General features: G+C 39.0%; 2 protein-coding genes across 3 annotated transcripts in view; one reads left to right on the top strand and one right to left on the bottom strand.

The window, feature by feature from the left end:
* Positions 1 to 22,533, top strand: part of C15H7orf50 (chromosome 15 C7orf50 homolog) — a 122,882-nt gene that overhangs the window by 62,971 nt on the left and 37,378 nt on the right. The gene's annotated exons all lie outside the window — the stretch shown is intronic.
* Positions 1 to 22,533, bottom strand: part of GPR146 (G protein-coupled receptor 146) — a 48,988-nt gene that overhangs the window by 22,496 nt on the left and 3,959 nt on the right. The window contains exon 2 of the mRNA XM_064390119.1: positions 4,264 to 4,305. The gene's annotated coding sequence lies outside the window, so the exon portion shown is untranslated. The remainder of the gene's footprint in view (positions 1 to 4,263; positions 4,306 to 22,533) is intronic.

Here is a 22,533-nt window from a genome sequence, read left to right as displayed (position 1 = left end):
ATTTCCTAGCCAGGAAATCTACGTTGCATGAATTCCATATTTTATGCTGAGTCTTCTTTTGATGGAGAAAAAGTGATTAAAAAAGAGTATGTCAAAACAAAGGGTTAAATCATCAGTTAAATACAGCACAGTAACTCTGCAAAGTTTGACTCTGTTTCTGGATTTTAGAATGAATTTTCCTTTAAGCAGCAGCTAAATGGTTTCCTTAGATTGTTCCTGTGTTGCACGAACCAGATCAGATCAGTCTTAAAGTTCATAATTTTCCCCAGAGTGTCTGAAATCCTACTACAAAGAGTCCTTTCGTCTTAAGAGTCTGACACCAAGTAGAAATAAAAGGCTGAAATAATAACACCACTAACTTGGCTTAATTAATTGTATGTTTCTGTACTTAAGCTTGAAGGGTGGAAAGCATTGCTTTAAAGGCTACCTACAAAACTGGTGAATGAGCAGCCACTCAGGGTGCCACTTCAAAGAGAAACACCCAAAAGAGCAACAGAAGGGAAGCTGCTTTTGAATTCTCTCAGTTCCTCCTGGCAGCCCAGGGCTTGCAAAGGAAAACAACCCAGAAATGGTTATTTTCTTTTGTGTTAGTTACATAACCAGCTCCCAGCAAATAAAGCTGGAGGTGGAGCAGCCATACAAAGCCCCACTTTGTAACCTGTGCCTGCCATAGCTGCACAAAAGAATCTCACCTGAATTTAGGCGTTTTTCCTTCCCGGCTAATGGAGATTCCTTACACTGTCTGCAGCAAATTTGATAAAATTCAGGAGCCATGTGTAACTCTTGGTTGCACTGGTGGATATTTTGTAATTTGTGTCTTCATGGTTATTCCAGATTTGGGCCTTATTGCTGAAGCAGTCAAACAAATCTTTGTTTCTACCATTTTTTATTTTTCAGATTTCTCTGTATGCAATATTGTAATAAAGTAAAGAAGCAGGGGAAGGTAACTGCAAAAGGGAAAGCTGGTTTATACAAGAGTGCTCAGTCTTCTCTTTGGGATTAGTTGAAGTTCCAGAAATTGTGCTTTTATGTTAACCATCCTCTGCCACTTTTAAACTCTGCCTTTTCAGCTGTGCTGTGGCTGCCATAAAGCAGATTTGGGATGGAGGCTGGTACTTCACTGCTGCAGATGACAGCCCTGGCTGGTCAGCAGCCTTTGTTCTGGTCTTTGTCCCTGCTTGTCCTGCATCCCCCGACTGGCAGCTGGTGGATCCTGGCTCTGCCTCCCTTGCTGCTTCCTTCCCCCAGCTCTGTAATGTCCTGCTCTTGGGTTTGGGACTTCAGTTTGTGATTTACTAGTTACAAAATCCCAGGATTACAGGTGTGCTCCTTTACTGTCCTCAGGTGTCAGCTGCCAAGATGTCCTGGTGCCCTCATTTTTAAAGGGTGATTAGGAGACCAGTCTGAGAATAGCTATAACTATGAAAGGATTGAGAGAATTTATACATTTGGCAGTTCTAACCATTTTTTACACTTACTTTATAGACCTGGAAAGGAGGGACTTGCAATAAATATGAAATTCTAAAATGTCAACTGTGCCCAACTTCTACAAACTTTATTATCATTACCTCTGTAAGAATTAAAAGTCAGTTCATGTACTCCAGAGCAGCAAATATTGTCAGACAATGTGTAATGGAAATTTCTGAGAGCCAATATTTAACATCTTGAAATGAGAAGCATCCAGGATAACTTTTGAAATCGCTTGAATTCACTATATATTACAACAAAATATGAAGGTAAATATTAAGGTATTTTCATCAGATGGCTTTAAATTAATCTTTGGATTTTCCTTTAAAAAAAGAAATGAAGAATCTTGGAGTAATAGAGAAACAGGGTGCCCTTCATATTGCTTTCACTCTGAAGTATGACATAGAGAAAAATTACTTGGAAGCAGTTCCATTTCCATGTTTAAACTCTTATTATTTGAGTCCAGAATGCTCTTAAATTATCTGGTTTAGGCCTTGATACTGCAAATTAACTCTGGGATGTTAGATGCATAAACAGAGGCACAGCAAAACCCCACTGAAATTAATACATCTTGTGTGGCCCGGGGCTCTGTCTCATGGGGCTGTTTGCTGGGGGTTTGTTTATTTTTTAAGTGTTCTAAAACGTTTCCCAAGTAAGTATGTGACGTTCCATAAATGACAGATCAGTAGCAGCAAACTTCAAACCCTCCTAAAAAGTAGCTTTTCTTGGCTTTGTTTAGGAAAGTCTCTTTGATTCCGCTTGTATTTAATGTGCTGCTGGGTAACTTTGGAACATACATCTTAAACCAAATTCAGAGAGTACCATGAACTGACACCTGCTTAAGTCTTTAATTAAAAGTGGTTTAATCTCTAACAATCTCTATGTACATAAGCAGAAAGTATCTGTGTTTCATGTGTACTTTGAACTGCCATTCATTTAGAAATCAAAGATTTGTAAATGAAACACAGTATGCCAGACATGATGATGTTTGACTGGAATCTCTTCTTGTTGGCATAGCCTGGATTTCCTGGTGCTGTCAGCCCCCAGGAATACATTCTTATTAAAAATTACGGAGAGAGGGAAAAATATAGAAAGAAGGCTGTCTTAAAAAAATGTGTGTATCAACTATATATAAAATATATTTAAAGCAGGCACACACATACAGTGGGATGTGTAGTGGAGACTTGCCAGTGGGATCAGACTTCTGTAGCTGAGTATCTTGCAGGTGAGTATGTTGGAGAAGCCTTTTCTACACCAACTCTAGGTTTTAGGCTAACAGATTTTTTTTTTAACAATAGCCTCTAAAAGAGTGGTTGCCCATGGAGCTGCATGCATGTAATGGGTTTATGACTGGCCTTCAGTGAAGAATTTAACCTTAAAAGGTTATCTTGCTGTAGCTGATATCTTATTCAATATATCCTTTCTGTTTTTATACACAGTCTCTAAGATTAGTGTGGTTGAGTATATTGAAAGTAATAAAAAACAGACACAGAAAAATTGTTGCATGTTTAAAGAAAAAAATCATAAAATGGAAGAGGAAGTGCATCATTTATTATAACACCATGTAGACTAATGAAAAACATACTGCAGGCTGGAAATTTGTTAAGAGCTGAACTCAAAAAGTTTCCACTCCCAAAAAATGCCTTGGGGCCTCCAGCTGTAAGCCTGTGGCTAAAGAGGCCCTATGGTAAACTGACATAAAAAATAAGTACTCCATAAACAGTGAGCTCCTGTTTCACAATAGTTGGAAGGATATTTTTAAGAAGTATTACTATTGATGCTGACTGTACTTTGTCAAAGTAAAGAGAGGCAGTGCTTTTAACTAGAAAGTTAAATTGGGAGTTGGACACTGGGCACCAAAATGTTTATTGTACATAGGAGAATATGAAAAAGATGAGGTGACCTGCTGAGAGTAACAGAACAGCAGCTGGTACTGGAGAGCTGGAATTAACATTAAATAATTCCTGGCTTCTCATCCTTTGCTCATTAGACTGAGCTGTACAAGTGCCCAGTTCCTCTCCACACTGAGTAGGTGCCACCCTTGGTACCCAAGAATGTTCTTTTGTTGGGTGCAAATATCTCCTCAGAGTATTGGTGGTGTTTGCACCATCAGTGCTCACTTGAATGGAATTAATTGGCCTCTTGAAGAAGATAAGATGAAGTTTTCTGCCTGTCCTTTGCATCTCGACAGATTAAGTTTGGATTAGCAGTCTTTCCTAAAGGTGCATTTTCTCTGCTGAACCAACAGGAGCTTGGCTTTGGCTTTGCCTTTTCCCTGCTCAGCCCTTGTTAATGACACTCATTCCCAAGGCTGTGGGCTTCCAAGGCAAGCTGAACTGCCAGGATGCTCTCCCAGGAAGGCACTGCAGCCCCCATGCCTTCTTCACATGGCTTGGGAAGCAGTTTGCAGAAGTGGTGCCAATTAAACCTTCTGATGTGCCTCCAGTCTGTTTCTCCAGAGGTTTCCCTGCCTGGCAAAGAGCCCTGGAGTGCTCCAGGATGACGGGACACTTCCACACAGTCCAGATTTCACAAACTTAGAAAGATGTAGTAAATTGAATGTGACTTTATGAGACTTTAGGTGGCAGCTTTGGGATCTTTGAGAATGACAATCTGAGAGTCAATATCCTTTATCTTAGCTATGTCTTCGATCAGGACTTGGTAATCCAGTACCTTTTTACAGAAGTCGATATCAGGTCTAGAAGTCCCAGTTTTGGGAAATATTTACACAGTTTTACATTGATGAAATAAGCATGCACAGTAATAATCACACTGTATTGCTACAGCTCTACTTACATGAGGTGCAGCCCAGGAGAATGTCAGTCTGAGATGGAGCCACTGGGAGGAGAAAAGGAAAAAAAAAAAAGAAAAGGTGAAACAGTTACTTCTAGGTGATTGAAAGAAATGAAAACAAAATTTATTTAAATCTGGTAAATATAGATCACTTTCATTTTTTTTGTCTTGCAGCTCCCTATACCATCTCTGTGTAGCATTTACAATACTCAGTGTTTTCATCCAGTGATTAGAAAATCTGTAACATAATTGTTCATGGTGTTTGATGCTGTAGTGCCTCACAGTGGGCTGATGGTTTTATTTACACTTGTGAGGTGAATTGAAGACCCTAAATAAAAGCTGTAGATTGATCTAAAAATAGAACCATAACTTCCTTCTCCTCATTAAAAATGTCATGCTTGTGGGTTAAAACTGACATGTAACAGTCTCGATATGAAATATTTGTTCTGTAATGTGATACCACAATAAATGTCGCTTTGGTTTGTTACAGTTAAAAGTGGTGGGTTTGGCACACAATGTCACAATAATTCACTTTACTGAGTGTGTTTGCTCCTTTGCATGCTGTGGGGAAATAGAATTATATAGAGAATTATACAGAGAATTATATTTTATTGCATTATAAGGAGTGTAATATATCTGCCCACTCAAAATTTGTAACCACTATTTCAGTATATCTTTAGATAAGAAGCAACTTATTTAAAGGAGAAGAAAAAATAAGAAAAGCACTAATTTCCATTTGTATTGCAGTAGGAAAAAAATATAAACAGACATATGCACGCAATTAAAGAGGTTTGAGCTGAAATTAATGATTAAACAGTAATATTTGTAGAGAAAGGCAAACTTTAATAAGAGTAGATGAGTCCTCCCCTAAAAAGAAATATTAACTTGTTCAAGGGTACTTAATTATGACTGAATTTTGAGGTAAGGAGAATACTTAATCTGGGAAAAAATGTTTAAAGATAGCTGCCTGTGCCACTTCATTCTTTTTTGCATTAAAGTTTTATTGAGAGATGCAGAGCTGGTTTATAAAAGATCTGATCTCATTCTGATGCACTTTTTGTCTACTGTTAGCACCAGTTATGGCTGTTAGTACCACATTTTCCAGTCAGGGCTCCCCAGCTCCCCTGCTCTCTTTGGCCTCTCTCTGCCCTCTGTTTGACATCTTGTGGTTGGCATTTAAGGGCCCAAGAAAAACAAACAGTGTAACCAGTATTTTGCTTGCAATTTTAGCTTCATAGTTTGACGGAGAATAGTAAATAGAAGGACAAACTGTTACTATTTTTATGTGGTCTTGGTCTTGAGAGAAAGGGATTTCCATGGCTAACATGACTTTGTGATGTGCCACACAGGTGGAAATGCCCAGCCCCAACTCTGGTGGCTGTAAAACCCTGCAGTAGTGGCTGGCTCATCACAGTCTGGCTGGCCTCACTTCTCACAACAAAAATAAATCTGCCACAAATCCATGCAAAGAAGGAGCAGCTGTTCTGTTCATACTTCCATGCAAATTTAAGTCACATTCAGGGACGTGGAGGGACAGCTGCCCCGTGCTTTAGAGCAGAAACTGATTGTGGAGAGCTTCTCCTGGTGCCTGTCACTGCTGAACTCCCACCTGGACACAGCTGTGGCACATCTGGAGCTCTGGGAGCTCCAGCTGTGTAAGCACAGGCTGCAGGAGATGCCTCCCCCTGGGTAATGCAGTCCTCCAGTGCTTTAGTTGTGTCTGTGGCCTCATCTCCATGTGGGTATGGGTATCACTAGAGTTAGACATGGGAATTGTTGAATGCAGCTGGCAAAGTTCCACAAGTTTCTTTATACGCACAGCAAGGTGCAGTGCTCAGATCTGCATTCCAAGGACCACTGCTGTGTGCCCATGGAGCTCTTAGGGCTGGGCTGGAGAAAGGTTCTGTGGTCACCCAGCAGCCTCCAAAGAGCAGCTCTGCTACTGCTCACCTGCTGCAGGAGAACGTGGGACCGACTCACTGCTGTCCTCCTTCCTTACTCAGTAGCCCTTCTGCATTGATTCTTTTGCTTTCTGATCCTTGCTGTTGGAGTACAATTTCTTTTATGTAGTAAATAATGTTTCAGATTAAATCACAATGTGAATCATAATGGAAATGCTGAGCTGTACACAGGGCTCTTCACATCTATAAGTCTGTGGAGATGAATAACAAGTTCTGTAGGGACAGCCTTAAAGTGGGTTTGCAGTTTTGCTGGGAGCTGAACTCACTGGTTTTTGTTTTAATGTAGTCAACTTGAGTGGAATAAAATGCTGGTTAATCAGTTTGAAATGAAATTGTTGCATGGGCAGAATAAGCATAGTTATTTCTAGATAGCTTAAAGAATGGAGTATGATTTCAAAGGTCATGTGTAATTATACTTTTATTCATGAGGCCTGTGTTTTATATTCTAACAAATATAATTCATGTATTGTATTAATCATGCAGAATTCTGAATCAGAACATAAAATTTTGCAGTGCTATAATTAAGAGAAATGAAAGTGATAAGAAGTAGCAGCTATGTAGCTAATGAGGGAGTTAATTTCAACGTGTGTTTTAGGCCATTAAGTACTACAAAGCAAGAAGTGCTCCTTTGCCAGCACAAACCAAAGGAAGGCAGTTAAGTACCACTCCCTTCCCCAGGCAGCATCGCTGGGAATACTGGAGAGCTCCAGCTGTAGTTCCAACAGGAGCTTGCACAAGAAGTGTGTGAGGAGATATAAATCACTGGTGGAGATTGTCCTTCAGCAAGGAAGATATTTCATATTCCGCATGTGGACATGAATTTTTCTCTATGCAAATGTTTTTATCCTTTCAGGTTGGACAAAGTTGTACAGAGTTATAAAGCCAAGAGCTCAGGTGTTTTTTTCTGTGTGTCAGGATCTGCAGGCCATCCAGGACATCCTTGTTCACGCTGTGTTTTGCTTTTTTTTTTTTCCTTAAGAAGTCTGAAGCATTTTCCTTGTGTGGTTTCGCAACCCCATTTTTTTTCCAAACAGCAGGAGTCCTATCACTAGATCAAATTTGGAATTCACTGCTTCCAACAATTGTCTAATGGATCCACATGTTTACACAGCATGACACTGGCATCCAGATAGTGTCATGAAAGTCTCAATCAGTACTACTGTTTCATGCTTCCTCCCTGCTTAAAAAAATAAAAGGGGAAAAAAAAGGAAGAAAAAAGGGAAAAGCTACAGGGACTTTTTTCCCTGGTACTCAGGGGAGCAGTGAATGTTTCAGCCACCAGTACTTTCTGACAAAATTTTGGAAAATACTTTTTCCATCTGCTCTAACTGAAAATGCCAACTCTCAGGTATTTTATCAGTATTTATTGCACCATAAATAGATCTTAAAATCATAGAATCCCAGAAACTGCCTGCGTTTTAAGAGACCTTAAAGATCATTTACTTGGGCCCCACTGTTGTGGACACAGCAGAGCAGGTTGCTCAGAGCTCCATCACTCCTGGCCTTACTTCCAGTGATGAATGCTACAAAACAGGAGACTAGAAAATAACATTTCCAGACCAAATCCCTTCTTCCTTCCTGAGACTCCCTGCTGAAGGAAAACTTCATTATCTGTGTAGCTGTGCCCCTAACTTGCAGCACCCACACCACTGCCTCGATGAAGCTCCAGCTGCTTCTCCCTGCCACTGATGTGAGCATTTTCATGGCCTTATGGTGAATCAAATCACCCAAAGGATCTTTCTGCAAACCAGAGTACCCAGGGGCAGCCTCAGGCACTTGGCATTTGTGTAGCATGGGAGGACCATTTGTAATTTACTCAGTGTTTGATTCCTGTTCCCTGTTATTGGATGTAAATAAATCAGTAGCAATTACTTGGCAACAACCTTCCACGGTCATTTGCTCTGAAGAAACTTAGTCCCTGGTAGCATTAAGTGAAGGAAGGGGGGTTTGGCTGGGACACCAGAACTTTTCTTTTTTTTAATGTTCCCATGAGATCTTTCACTTCCACACAAGCAACTGCCTGAATTGGCCAAGTGGTCTTGATTTAATGTTGCTTTATGAACACGACTTGTCGCAGCTGCAGGATGTCATAACCTCTATTTCCTTAGCTTAGATTTGAAATCTGGAGCCATATGATTCAGACGAACCACAACTGCCCCTGCTTAATTTAACTTGATGTATTTGTTTTGAAAATACCGTTGTTCGCTCCAAGTTTTAGCTGCTAAACAAATTAAGCTGATCTGCACTGGTAAATGGGGAATACTGAGCAGCTTGATTAAAAAACTCCCTAAAAGCTGCAAAGGAAGCTCCAGTAATCTTTAACTTAGCAGTGCCAATGAAAATATTTCATTAGTATAAACTTAAAAAATCAAAACTTGTTTTAAATACAATAATTAGAGATTGTCCCTGAGATTAATATTGCTCTGATACAAAAAAACCCACCCAAATTCTTACAAAAATAATTGTATGTTTTTCAGTAGTTTAGGGGAGCACAGTGAGCTCACCAAAAACTGTTGCTGCAGACAGGATTCAGAGTACAAGAGGATGAGCAGTACTGGGTTGGCTTTGCATCCAAAATTTGATTTTACAGGGCTCCTGTTCTTGTGCAGTTTAGAAACTTTTGCATTTGAAGTAAAGCCAACTGGATTTGTAAAGATACTTATCTTATTCTCTGGCCCCATTCAAATCACCAGAAAATATTAAGGCTGACAAGCCTAACTTTATATGCTTCTCAATTAATATTTTTGTGTTAGATTATAAACACACAGATTTGCACAAGTGCCAGGTTTGAAGTCACTCAGCTGGTTTCCAAGTGGCAGATGCTGCCTTCACTACCGTATGTCTGCTCTCCACAACAGTAAATATTAATGTCAGAGTTTAGTGTCTTTCTTTGTAACTTGTTGCATTACAGAAATCTTAATTTAGTCCATTTTAATATGAGACTAAACTTTTCAGTTCTAGGCTCACACGTAAAGTGTGTGTCAGCACCCTGTAACTCCTTGTTATTTTTGGCATTTTGTCTTCTGTTGAAATTTATGTCCTTATAGGTTTCTTGTTGTTTTGTAAATTATTTTTTAAGAGTAATTCATCTAGAGTAAGCAGGAAGAATAAAAGCTGTGCCACGTCCTTTCTAAACATACTTGATCGTGTGCTTTAGATGTGTAAAATAAAAAAAAAGAGAAACAGTTTTTGCCATGTCTATAGTCCATTAAATACACAAAACCCCAAATATTCCCCAGCATTTGCAAACCCACCCTTTTATTGAAGAGATTGAGACACAGCAGGAGTGAAAAATCACCCAAGAGGGTTTGCTTGTGCACCCAGTCACTGAAGGTCAGTCTCAGTTGCTAATATATCCTATGAGATTTTTCTTACTACATAAATGAAGATTCATTGACAGGCTCTAATTTTTAGAATTCTTTTCTATGATTAAGTTTATAAATGTTATAATCTAATTACATTCTTAACTTCCACTTTCTACAACTGCTTTATTGTAGTGGTATTTCTTAAATTTTCTTATTTAATTCTTCCTAGATGCTCAGAGAGACTAAACAAAGTCTGAGAGCTGGGATGCTTTCCCAAATGTATTTTAGAGCAGTCAGTGAACTGCTTGTGCAGTCCGAAATAGAAGTGGCCCCAGCAGCACCTGCTGGAACAGCATCTGCAGGATGCCAAGTCTGGCAAATCAACACCTGTGTGCTGGTAACGTGCAGGTGGATCAGTGTGAGGGCACCCACAGAGTTGCTTTTAATTGTCAGGTGTGTCTTGTGGAGTGGAAAAGTGCAGAGGAAATTGTATTCAAATACTGAAAATTACCTTACAATTAACATGCAATTTTACGTGATGGATTTTGGGCGATTCTACTTCCTGCCAACCTGTGTGGACTGAGTGAGGTTTCTTTTCCTCCTCCTATTTCCTCTCCCTCCCAGGGTATTGCAACAAACTGGTTCTGAGTTTAGTGTAAGGCAGTGGAGTCATTCTGGATTTCAAACTGGTGTTGGTGTCTGGGGGCAATGCTGTGGCCCAGGGACTTGGCTGAATTCCTCAGCACTGGTTCCATCACCAGCTGGAGCAGTTTCTTGCACTTCACCATCCCTTCTTTTTTTGACATTGTCATTGACAATTATTTATACACCCTAACATTTAATCCATCCCATACGAGACTGTGCAATGTCCCAGCCTAGGCTGACCTGACTTTATATTCACACACAGACACACAGCTGACATTTCACACATCTCTGTCAGAGCTGCAGAGCTGATGGCCAAAGAGCACTTTCTGTAACCTGCTGACAGCTCGAGGCACCATGTGTGGCCAGCCAGCTCCCAGGAGGGATGTGCTTGCCCCTGGTGAGTTGATTGTGGGCACTTTCCTGCCAGCAGCCGTGTGAATGTCACCACCTCCAGTCACTGGGATGCCAGCCCTGCCTCTTGTGCCTGATGGCACGTGGTTATCTCTCAGCTCACCTGCTGCTGGGACACAGAGCTGCCTTCCAGTCTGTGCTCAGTAACAGAGGTTACTGATTTGAAGGTGTGCAGCTTCCACCAGAGAGGAAGGATTGCAGAAGGGACTTCGAGGAGGGGATGGTGAGTGGTGTAGTGCTGGAGCAGGGAGAAGCTGGAGGTGGGCAGAACGTGTTGTTGAGACAGAAAAGAAGAATGGAATTTTGCAACAAGGAGGAAGTGGTGTGGTTGATTTGCCCCATCACAGTTCTCAGTGGCCCACCCATTTGTTTTGACATAAATACCTACTCTGGAGCTATGTCGAGGCATGAAGACGACACGTACCCTCACACTTGTTGTCTTCGGGGTTTGTTGCTGCTCTTTGAAGAGTGAGCTTGATGTTTTAATGTTTTGTTTGGAGACTCAAGCATTTAGATTTGTAATTCTGCCCTTCTAGCCATTTCCCTGATTTACCTTGCAGAGTAAACATTCTTTTGTTCTGTTTCCCAGACTTCCTTTTCCTTGCCTTTGCTGTTGGCTTAATTTTGAGATATGATTCTCAAGTCAGAGGTGTCTCCTTGGGAGCAAAAAAAACCCCCAACAGCTAAGGGTTTGAGTGAACTAACTATTTTCTCTGTTTAGAAGCAGCAGCTTACTTTCCAGTATTCTGGAAATCCTCAAACACAGATCCTGCCAAAGGCACTGACTTGAACTGCAGCAATGCTTAGGAGAACAAGCTCAGGTTTTCTGGCAGCTCTTACAAACCACTTTAGAATAAACAGGCACATTGCTTGCAGCGAGTGCCCCATAGTTTGGAAAGCAGTGCTGAAGGCAAATTTGTGAAGAATTCCTTCTTGTGGTTACAGTTCTCAATTTTCATATCTTCTACAGTGGGTCCAGTTTCCTCAGGGTTTGATATCTAGGATCTTAATATCAAATCTGGAAATAATACAGCTGTATTTAGAGACTAAGACATTTGCAGGGTTCATGGCAATAATTCACTATGTGGCACAGTGGGGAACTCAGTGTGTGTTAAACATTCTTCCCCTGTGCTCGTATAGATTTTTATAGTTGAATTGAGAATTTATAACATGCTGGGTCTCATATTCCAGGTCTGTTTGTTTCTAAATCTATGCACAGAACATGGACTAGGTCATAAATTTTTGCAGATGAAATGAAGGCTGATTAGAATTTTAATATTAAGGAAGGAAATGGCCTTGGGTAGTGCACTACAGAGCAGAACAGGCCTTCTGTTAATACACAAGAGTATTACTGTTTTCTTGAACTTTGCCTTCCAATCCAATTACAACTTGTGCCTAGAAATCATAACTCTGGTGCCTTCCAGTTGATAATGTTGAATGTTATCCTTGTCCAAGCTTATATAATTTCCAGTAGTAAAAACAATCTTGATTATAAAACTGCTAGATAATATACTCTTAAAACTGAGTTATGGGCAATAGTACATGGTCTTTGTTGATAAACAAAGCAGTCATGATGGTATATCAAATTGACCCAGTTCTGTCTCATTTTAAATTAAATGAAATCAAGAGTTTTTTCTTGGGACATGCAGTTCCTGTGATGACACATTGTGTAACTCACACTTCGTGATAAGAATGAAGACAAAGCTTTCAGTGTAAATGATTTTTCTTTTTTTCTGAGTCAAGCAAAATAACGGGAATCTCTGTGCTGGCTTTCATTTTAAACACTTCTGTGATAGCATCATGCTCACAGTACGAAATGAGCTCATCCAAGGAGTACTTCCAGCCACTTCTCTTATCAGCATAAGCCATCGTAGCTCAGAACGTGTCCTCCTGTGTCCTCCTCCCCTGCCCTCTCTTGTAACTGGCTTGGACCAGATGCTGCATAATTCCCTGGATCTGTATTTACCATCCCTTGGCTGCACACATCTTTGCTGCACATTTACAGCAGAAAATATTATTACTGAAGTGTGGAATCACATTCTGGTATTATTACTTCATGAAAATTGATTCTGATTCCTCGCTACTTCAGAGCATGTTATTAGCATAGTGCAACTAATCATTTTCTTACAAAGGAATGACAATTGTATCCTTGTTTAGATGCTGCCTGTGTTTTTATAGGATATAAATACAAGTAGCCAAATGTGGTGGCTAAACTTGGCTGCTTCTCCTGTTGGTTCTGTGGTTTTGCTTCATTGTCCAGAAAAAGTGACAACATTTTCGACTTTCTTGCATCCATCACCAGGTTTGGTGAGATGTCCACTCTCGGCAGAAAAAGATCAATGCAGATTTGTTTATTTGAGCCTTTGAATTGTATAGCAGACTTTTATCATTTATTATCTATCTCTAAGAAGTTTTGTTTATCGCTCTCACACCATTAAAACGTCACATTAGTGGCACAGTCTGAAACATATTTATCCCACTCTAAAATCTCAAGGGGGTGTGCACAGGCTGTTATGCAAGTAGGTTTATTTTAGATTTCTTCCCTTTTTTCTTTAATCACTTGTATAATGTGTTTGAAATGTATGTCTGATGTTGATTCCTTTTTGTGTTCCATTGGGGCATTTGATTTTGCAGCTAAAAGGATTGAATACTAAATATTCTTTTTGCATGGGTACATAAGAGAGTATTTTCTTCAGAGAAAGGTATTCCTAGGATTTCAGGCCTGATAAAGTAAAAAAAAAATACAGCAAATCCAAAAAGGCTAAAATATTAATGTATTTTTATAATTTGGGGGTTTTATACTTTAAATCAGGCCAGAAAGAATAAACTATATGAGAGACCATTCCAAATGAAGAAATTAAAATTATTACATTGTGTCATCCGCATTGTGAGAACAGTATGGATGAAGTCTGACTTAAGTGATTTTTTTCCCCCTATATTAGCCCACAAGTCTTTCAGTAACCAGAAATACACAGGTTTGTGATGACTTGGTATAATGAATCTGATGCTGAGAAAGAGAGCATTCAAAGTAAGAAAGAAAGTATTCAAATATTTTTGTTTTCCCCTTGTTTCTTAAAGTAGAAAAATGCTAACGTTTCCTTTCTTTTCTGAACTTCCAGACTGGAACTGAATTTGATAATACTGTTCCCAGGGTAAAGCACCTTTCACAGATCTTATTTGTAGAGATTATGAATTCCTTTGTTCGATTTCTTGCAGTTTTTGGGCACAGTACAGTAAGTTTAGTGTTGGTATCTGCATTAGACTTGGCATTTCAGAAACATTCCAGTTTAAAGGTTCTGTTGTGATTCAGTGCTGAAGGTGCAGTGAGTTGGCAGCTCTGGAAAGACTCGTTTCTTTCTGGTGCCATATGTTATCTTTGATCAGGAAACCATTTGAACTGGGATGCCTTCAGAAAATAACATGAGAAAATATGGAAGTCCAGACCTTATCAGACAGTTCTGCTGCAAGGGAGGATCCAGTTGTGGTTTTGCCTACAAACACTTTTTATTTGTTGAGTTACAGTTCTTAATTACTCACAATTGTGAGGGATTTCATATCAGTCATGTGAGCTCTATGAGCATACCAAACTGAATTAGCATTACGAGCTTTTAATGTATTTTTAGTTCTTCCCCCTCCTCAATTCACCTCACTCAAAGGCTCAGAAGGGAATGTGACTGAAGGTCACTTTTTTCAGTAGGCCAAAATGCAAAGCCTAAGCCAGTGATCCAGCTGGCACCTTACACTAGAAGCTCCTCAAATGATCCAGGCATCATACAAAATTCAAACCAGGCAGTTGGTGACACCCAGTGCTCCAAAACTAACAAGTGCTGCTTGTAGTGACAGACATGGGCAAGCAAAGTGCTCCATCATGTGCCAGGAGCGGTGTTCCTGTCACCTGGAGACCTTCCCACCCAAAGTGGTACCTGCCCTGCTCAGTGGTCCTTAAATAACCAACCAACTGCAGAAGGCAGTGGACACACATGTGAGCAACCCAGAGTGTCCTCACGAGCACTGAAAGAATTCTGAAGCTCTGTCAGATGTGTCTCCACCTAAGAGTTTCCAGAAGAACTGGTGGGAGTGCAGCTAACACCTTCACCCATCATTCTTCCTGAAGGATGATGCTATATCCAATGCTTGCTCAGGCAAAGACATCTTAATCTTATTGTAATAGGTTCTAATTACTCACTTCTGCAAGATCCCTGCCTGGAAGTCACCACAAGCCAGATAAACTCTGTGAACGATTATCCCAAGAAGTTCTTAATTACTGTGGAGTCGCTCCAGCTCTTTAAAATGCATTGCCTGTACTGATACCATAAATCCATTTTCCTCTCCACTTGCTGTGGAGCCCTTTGTACCCTGGGTTCTGTGTTAATGAAGGCCCATAAGTGCTGCTGTGGCTTATCCCTCATGCTGCTGTTGTCATCTAGAGCTGAGCACGTGCCGTGGGGACACATCTACAAAACACACTGATAACCCAGCAGGCCAGGTATTGTCTGGCCTTGTTTTTACAATTCTGATTATCACTCTGGAGAAAGAGCCACAAAAATGCTATGGAATTGTCTGTCTTTGTAGTGGATTCTGTGGCTTCCTATTTGCAACATTTGTTGCGAATAAATTTTTGCACTTTGGCCAAAACAAGACTGTTTTTATGACTTTACTTCAAAATGTGTTGAAAGCTTATGTTGCTGTGTTATTTATTGTACAGCACTTAAATAACTTTATATACTGAACATATGCTAAAGCAAAATTCACAAATGGCATCTCCCTCATCAGTGTGACTTCAGAAGAATTTCAGAGAACCTGCAGTTGGTGTCCTACTGCAACCACATAACTCTGCAAGGAAGACAGACATTCTAAAAGTTTTGGGACAGAATTAGGAAAATTAAGATATTTGAAATTGCGACAGTATTAGGAACATTAAGCCTAATTTGACTGAAATCCAAATACAAGCCTTAATCTAAGAAGCTAAAATGAAAGTAATGAAAGATACAGGCCTTTTACTAGGGATGAAGGATTTTAGAAGCCTTTAGAGGTCTGTGTGCTCTGTTATATGGATTATGTTTCTGACATCTCCCAATGTGTATCTAAAGTAGTTTTTTATTTAGAAAGGAAAGATATACAGGCAGTTTAGCAGTAGATCTACTCTTTGAATAGATAAAAATGCCTAAAAAACTCTTGACAGTTGCTTGTAAGAGGAGCTGTATTAGATACTTTTCTCCTTTTATTTCTAGTAAATTTATTGGCTGAACAGCTGAGGAGGTGTTTCAGGCTAATTATCCATTTTCAAGCAACAACTGTGTCTCAAGTCTTTTGATCATGTGCCAACTTTAAACTGAAAACAAACCTTGATATGACTGCACTTTTCACTTTAGACTTTGTCTTTCGTAGTTAGTCAGAACTTTTGTGCAGATTTTAATATGCATGCTCCTACTGTCAAATGTGTGCTCCTTTTTCCTAAATGACACAGACATCCTAAACCAGCTCTGCTTACTTGAGTGGTAAAGGAAGAGTGTTTTGCCATATCAGTTCTTACAGCATGTATGTCTTTTCCTGTTAAAGCACTCCTATTCCTAAAACATTTCCCATTATCACTGGTGTCCTGACAGCAATAATCTCTGAGGAGATCTAATCTGAGACCAGGTTAAAAAAAATTTTAAAAATCCTAAAATCCTGTGAGCTCAATCTAACTTTTGTTCTATGGTGACCAAAGGGTAAAAGAAACCCTTTTAAATAAATTTGTTCTCTTTCTAAATAGATAACTAGCCAAATGCATTTCAAGTATTTGTTCAACTGATCAAATATTGCTTTAGGTTTAGAAAACAAATTAACCAAATGTTTGAAGAATTAGACATTTTGTACCTGAACAATTCTCTGTGTCATTACTTCTACAATGATGACCCTAAGTACTGTGATCAAAATAAAAGACCCTTTTCTTGAACATAAGTCAGACAATTTTTTTTTTTTAGTTCTTCATGAAACAACTGAACTGTGGAAGTTCACACTCTTTTTATTTTATCATTTACTTGAGAGAAAGTCACACCAGTGTGTCAAATTTAAGTCCTTAGTTCCTCTGTAGATACACTGATTGACTGAAGTACATATATATATATATATATATATATATATATATATATATATATATATATATGTATATACATATATTTGGCAGAAACAGAACCTGATAGTTGAACATCAGTTTGAATTTGGGATAGACATTAGTTTGAATTTGAGATAAACACGTTTCTATGTGTGTGAGTTCAGAAAGCAGAACAGTCTGTCCTGTCACTAAATAAATACAGTCCCCCAGGTGGAAATTCTCAATTAAGATGTCTGATTAACTTCTAACTCAATGGCAGTGCTTTAAGATCCTTGCAGTGTTTGAATCACTGGTCTTAGATACCATTCTTCTTTCTGCTCTGGAAGTAGAAGCTGTGAACTCCTTCTTCACACTGTTAGGGTAAGATTTTCTACTAATTAGCTAATAGCAGGAGTGGACTCAGAGCCCCATAGGCATGTCAAAGACATTTTTGCATCCTACCTATGACAAAGAGTTTTAAATAGACCAAATTAAACTTTTGGCAGTAAGATTTCAAAATCTCAGTTGATTTTTACAACTGCTCTGTTCTGTTCTGCTGGTAGCATCTCCTATCACAGTGTGTGAGCTTACAGACTTGGGTGACTACTGGATGTTCTGTGCACAGAACTGTGAGGCTTTTTTAAAGGCTGCAAGAGCTTAATTCCTAACAGGCCACTTGCTTTGAGTCATTGCTGAACTGAACGTTGTGATACAAGTCCAAAAGGAAAAGCAAAGGGAAGGACAGGGGACGGCAACACTTGCTGTTCTTGAACTGCCTTGACCACCTCTTGCAATATGTTTTTATTTGTACAGTATATGAAGATAACCTGTTTTCTTTATTATATTAGCTATCTTAATGAAGTTATGGGTATGAATTATTATTAGATGGCAGCATTTATTTGTTTAATTAGCTAAATGATACAAGGGAAATTTCATTTTGAACTCAGTCATCATCTGTTGAACTGCTGGAGCAGTTCAGTAATTGACTGCTACCATTGCCCACTCCAGAATGAGCAGGGAAACCCATGGATTTTTGCCACAGAAAACTTGTTTCTGATGTGTTTGTTGAGCACTGATGTGTAGGCAGGGAGTGAAGGGGATTTTCCTGCTCGTCTGACACTGCAGGAAGCAAACCAGCATCTTCTCACTGGAGTTGTACCTTGAAATGGCTGCAAAACCTTGGCAGCTCCAGTGGGAGCTGCCTGTTTGCTCCCTGGCTGTGCCAAGGAGTTTCTGATGGGCAGGTAGACAGGAAAACACTGCAGGTCAGGGAGCCACAGCTCCACCAGCCAGAGGAGGAACTGAAGCAGCAGCCCACCTGAGAGGATGGAGAACAGAGGGGAACTTCCCTATTTTACAAATGCTCCAGCATTGTGGAAATGTGAGTCCTGTATGCTGTAGGAGGACATTTATTAATTGCTATACTGTCTGTTGCCATTTTTAAAATTTACTTGTTTGCATCTGCAATAAATTACAATTATATTTTTCTAATAATATGAAACACCTGAATTCAGGCCCTTGGAAGCAGAAATGATGCTTTCTGCCTTTACTAGACCTCTACAGTCATTTTGAAATTAGGGAGAAATAACTGAATGCCCAGAACAGCAATGCATGATTCTATTAAAGAGCAACAAATACCAAATGATCTTTGGTAATTTGAGAGTTGAGAAGCTGCAGTTCATCACCCCAATATGTAAAAGGTAGGATACACATAGCAACATTACGTATTTTACACTTTTATTTTCAGGAATGGTGATTTCAGTCAGAGGGTGCAAAAAATGGGATCTCACAAGCTGCACCTCCACTTGCTTCCACCTTTCTGTCACCTCCTCCTTTTGCTGGCAGAAATGTTCACAGTGAATCAAATTAACAAACTGATTTGGTAATAAAGTAACCTTTGTGAGGGGGCAGAGAGGTAATTTTCACCCAAATGGGTTGGCAAAACTCAGCAAACATTTGTGCCGAGGAAGAGGTGGGAGATGGAGAGTGTCCTTTGGCAGCAGTACTGACTTATGCAGGTTTAAAATGGTGCTAAAACTATTACCTGAGATTTTTATTCATAAGCGTAAAGATTTCTTTAGAGCCTAAACAGCAGCACTTGGTTGTGTAATCTTTCACTGTAAGCAGAATAAGCTCCATCTAATTTATAAGCACCTTGTTTGTCCCACTGCAGTCACTATATGGCTGTATTTCTTCCATTAAGTTAATAATCTCCATTCCATATAATGTGGGTATTCCAGTGTAGGGCAGGCAAGGAAGAAATCAGAGCTCTGTGTAATGACATTAAGCTTTTAGGTTGCAGACAGAGTAAAGGACTCACAGCTGCTTAACATATGCCCTCTGCCTGAACTCGCTTTATCACTTGGTATCTGACTGCTCTCAACATATAAAAAGTTGCTGTGATTGATAATTGGTTATACAGTATTTGTCAGGGTGAACTGAATCATTAAGTGTACAGATTCAGGAATACAGAAAAATAAAGCTGAAAGAAGAACAACAAAAACTGACATCTTTCCCATTCATTAAGCTTTCCTAAGGCAACTGTTTTTGTTTGCAGGAGTTAGTGGTTGCTGGTTTTTCTAACTAGCAATTGCTGAGTGATTTAGAGTACATCTCTGCTCTTTTGTTTGGATTTCATTTGCGAAACCATTTAGAGTTATAAAACTGTCAACTTAAGAACATTCTATATATTTTGCCAGTGAGGGCCTCCTGTATGCAGAGTTTATGCATTTCTCTCCATTTTGGGTGCTGTTTGAATTCTTGGTATATATCACTGTTCTTTTTTTGGTCGTTCAAATAATTCCCACTGCTTTTTTTAGAGCAGCAGAAATCCTTGAAGTAATTATGAAATTGCATCTCAGATTAGATATTGCTAATCACAACATCTCACCCTTGGCCAAACCTAGCCCAGCAATGCAGTAATAGAATGTTCTGCTGATACTTAAAAACACTTGAAATTTAGAAACCCTGACTGCAACTAGAATTGAATCATGCACCTAAACATTAGAAAGCATAGACCAGAACTGTTAATTATGTTAATTACAGTTGTTAAACCATGATATGGTACCTTTCTAAACTCTCAGATGCCCTAAAATAACTACAAGCTAGTTGAAAAATGTTATGCAAACTTTTATTACCAACTACTCGGAGTTTTGCTCACTGTTTGTCTCCTGCAGAATTCCTTTGGTGGCTAAGCTCAGCTTTCCATTTTGTGGAAGCTGTGGGGCCCAGGTCTATCATCATTCTGCACAACCTCAATCTCTCCTAGCCTTGCTGCTGGCCCTGTTTCATGCATTTCGTGTATTTATTTCAGATTTTCTATTCCTATTGTTCATAAGGTATGGCAGACTTAGGTCATCAGGTTCTTAAATTATATAAATGTGGCTGTGACAACTTGAAAGTTGGAATCTGTCATGAATTTTCACCACTTACTGTTCCTGGATGCTTTGTTGGTCACGTACAATGGGAGAAAAGCCAGTGCTTCAAAACTGCTTTGGAATTTTTGGAGTCAAAAGATTTTAAGGTTCAATGACAGATTTTAGGAAAGCCTTAAATAACTGAAGAGTTCACTCAGTGAATCTGGAAGAATCTGTGCAGGAAGTACAATGTTTTGTCTTTGCTATCTTAATAGAAAAACAGGTTCTGATTTTCCTGGCTTCCCCAACTTTTCCAGAGTTCCCTGTTGTCCTTGACTTCACATTTCAGTAACCATGCTTCCTGCATCCCTGGCAGGAGATCTTATCTCCATTTTCCACCTTATGACCTTCCAGTACAATTTTAGCTCCCAGTATTGCAAGGGCAAGTATTATTTTTTTTTAAGAAAGCTTAAAAAAAAGAAAAGATAAGGAAATTTCTTTGTGAAACTTGATTTTTTTTTTCCTTTGGAGACTGCAGTTTTACTTAACATGTTTTAGGAAACATATTGACTTTTACTTCAGTCTTCAACAGAGAAATATCTGCTTGCTCATTTCACATTTACAAAAATGGAATGTTTCTCATTAAGGCAGAATATTTTCTTTTCAATTTTAGTTTAATTTTTCGGTCTCAACGTATATTTTACTGTTTGCAATTCCAAAAAGAAATACACAGCTTTTCTGTTGCCATTCAACAATGCATTATGACATCTTGGCTTTTTTCCAGACTACTTAATTTTTTAAAATGTTGTTTTGAAGATCAGGATTTCCCTGGAGATGGACCCGCCATTTGCTGTTTCTCCCTCTCTTCTTTTGCTCTTCTTTTTTTCTGCCAGGCACAAACTACTTCACTTCCAAAGCTCTGCAGTCTAATCCCACTGTAGCCATTATCCCTGTGCACTATGGAAATGTTGACTCTTGGTTCAGTAACAACTCAAACATTTACCTTTGACCATCTGCCTTCTCTAATGACCATCTCCAGTCCTGTGCTGCCCTGTGTGCCATGCAGAAGTTCCTTGTTGTTCCTATCTTAAAACTTTCTTTTGATCCCTGCAAAATTACATGATAACAGAACAGGTATGTGATAAACTTAATCCTCCCGTTACTGAGTCCAGGCTTTCCTGTGTCTCACATATTCTTCCATCTGTAGTTTTCCACTCTGTTTTGTACTTAGCTTTAAAATTATGTGGGCAGCTGTTGCTTCCTGTTGTATTTATACTTGGTTTATCAAAGATGTAAAATATAAGTTCAGCAGGTAAAGCCTGGGTTTAAAACGATCATAAATTGTAAATTCTGTCCATGTAAATTCTAGTACTTACTTTATAAATATGCTTAAGCTACTTATTATTGAAATGCTAATTAATATAAATTTATTTTAGGATATTTTTCGAGATGCCTTCATTCCAAAATAAGCAAACACTACCAACCCTTTGTTTTGTGCTGTTTTCACAATGATACTTTTCAGTGTGGTCTGCTGGAATACAAACAGGTTTTATGGAACATTTTTACTAAAGAGTCAACAGGTTTTAATTTAGCTTCTCAAATCATAATTGTTTTTCAATTTTCTGCTCTGCCTCACAAACTCATAATGAAGGCACACCTGATGCTATAAAAACCAGATGTCATTTCAGTATTTTCAGCTGTGTGATAAATTTGGAGAGCTTAAAAGTTGTTATCATAGATGTATAGTTACCAGACAGCTCACAAGAACAGAAAGCATGTAGAGCATGGCTAAATAAATAGGATTTTGGAATGGGTTGCACTTTATTTTCAAAGACTTTGAAAATTATGGATGGAATTTTCTTAAGGAACTTTCAGGAGACCATTTTAAACTTACAAACAAATTCAAATTCTTTCTCCCTACCAGTCATGTTAAGTACTACTTGCACTTGTTCATGGGGATTTGAAGAGCAGCATGCAGACCTGAAGGAAAATTTGATTGTGTAATTCATGCCAGCTCTTAAAAACATTCCTCTTTTACCATTCTCCTTCAGGAAGAACTTCTTAAAACAAGATGTTGAGTGGCAGTTTTATAGTACTTGTTTCTTTAAACATTTTCAAATTCTGCATACAGGTGTTCAAAGGTCTCAGTGGAAATTATATATATTTAGAAAAAGGATCATTTCACACAAATCTCAGTCATCTGCCTCTGGTTATCACTAGGCAGGAAGTCAAATGCAAAAACCAGTAATGCCCACTGCATTTCTTCCTTCCTTATTTTGTTTAAAGATGTCTCTCTTTTCACAGCCAAACTGAGGGTCCAGTTCTCTGTCTCCCAAACTATTTATCTGATTTTAAAGGAAACCAAGAGGCAAGAGTTGTGCTGAGCTTTTTGATACCCTTATGCTCGGGATGAAGGTGCAGGACAGTTGAGAGGCTGCTCGTGTTCCAAGTGCTGCTGTGGGTGTCTATTTTAGGGTGACTGAATCATGGAATGATCACATTCTGCTAAAGAAATGAAT

This window comes from Passer domesticus, chromosome 15 (assembly GCF_036417665.1).
Source record: "Passer domesticus isolate bPasDom1 chromosome 15, bPasDom1.hap1, whole genome shotgun sequence".
NCBI lineage: Eukaryota > Metazoa > Chordata > Aves > Passeriformes > Passeridae > Passer > Passer domesticus.
Note: the sequence above shows the minus strand (reverse complement) of the source record. Positions and strands in the feature narration are given on the sequence as shown.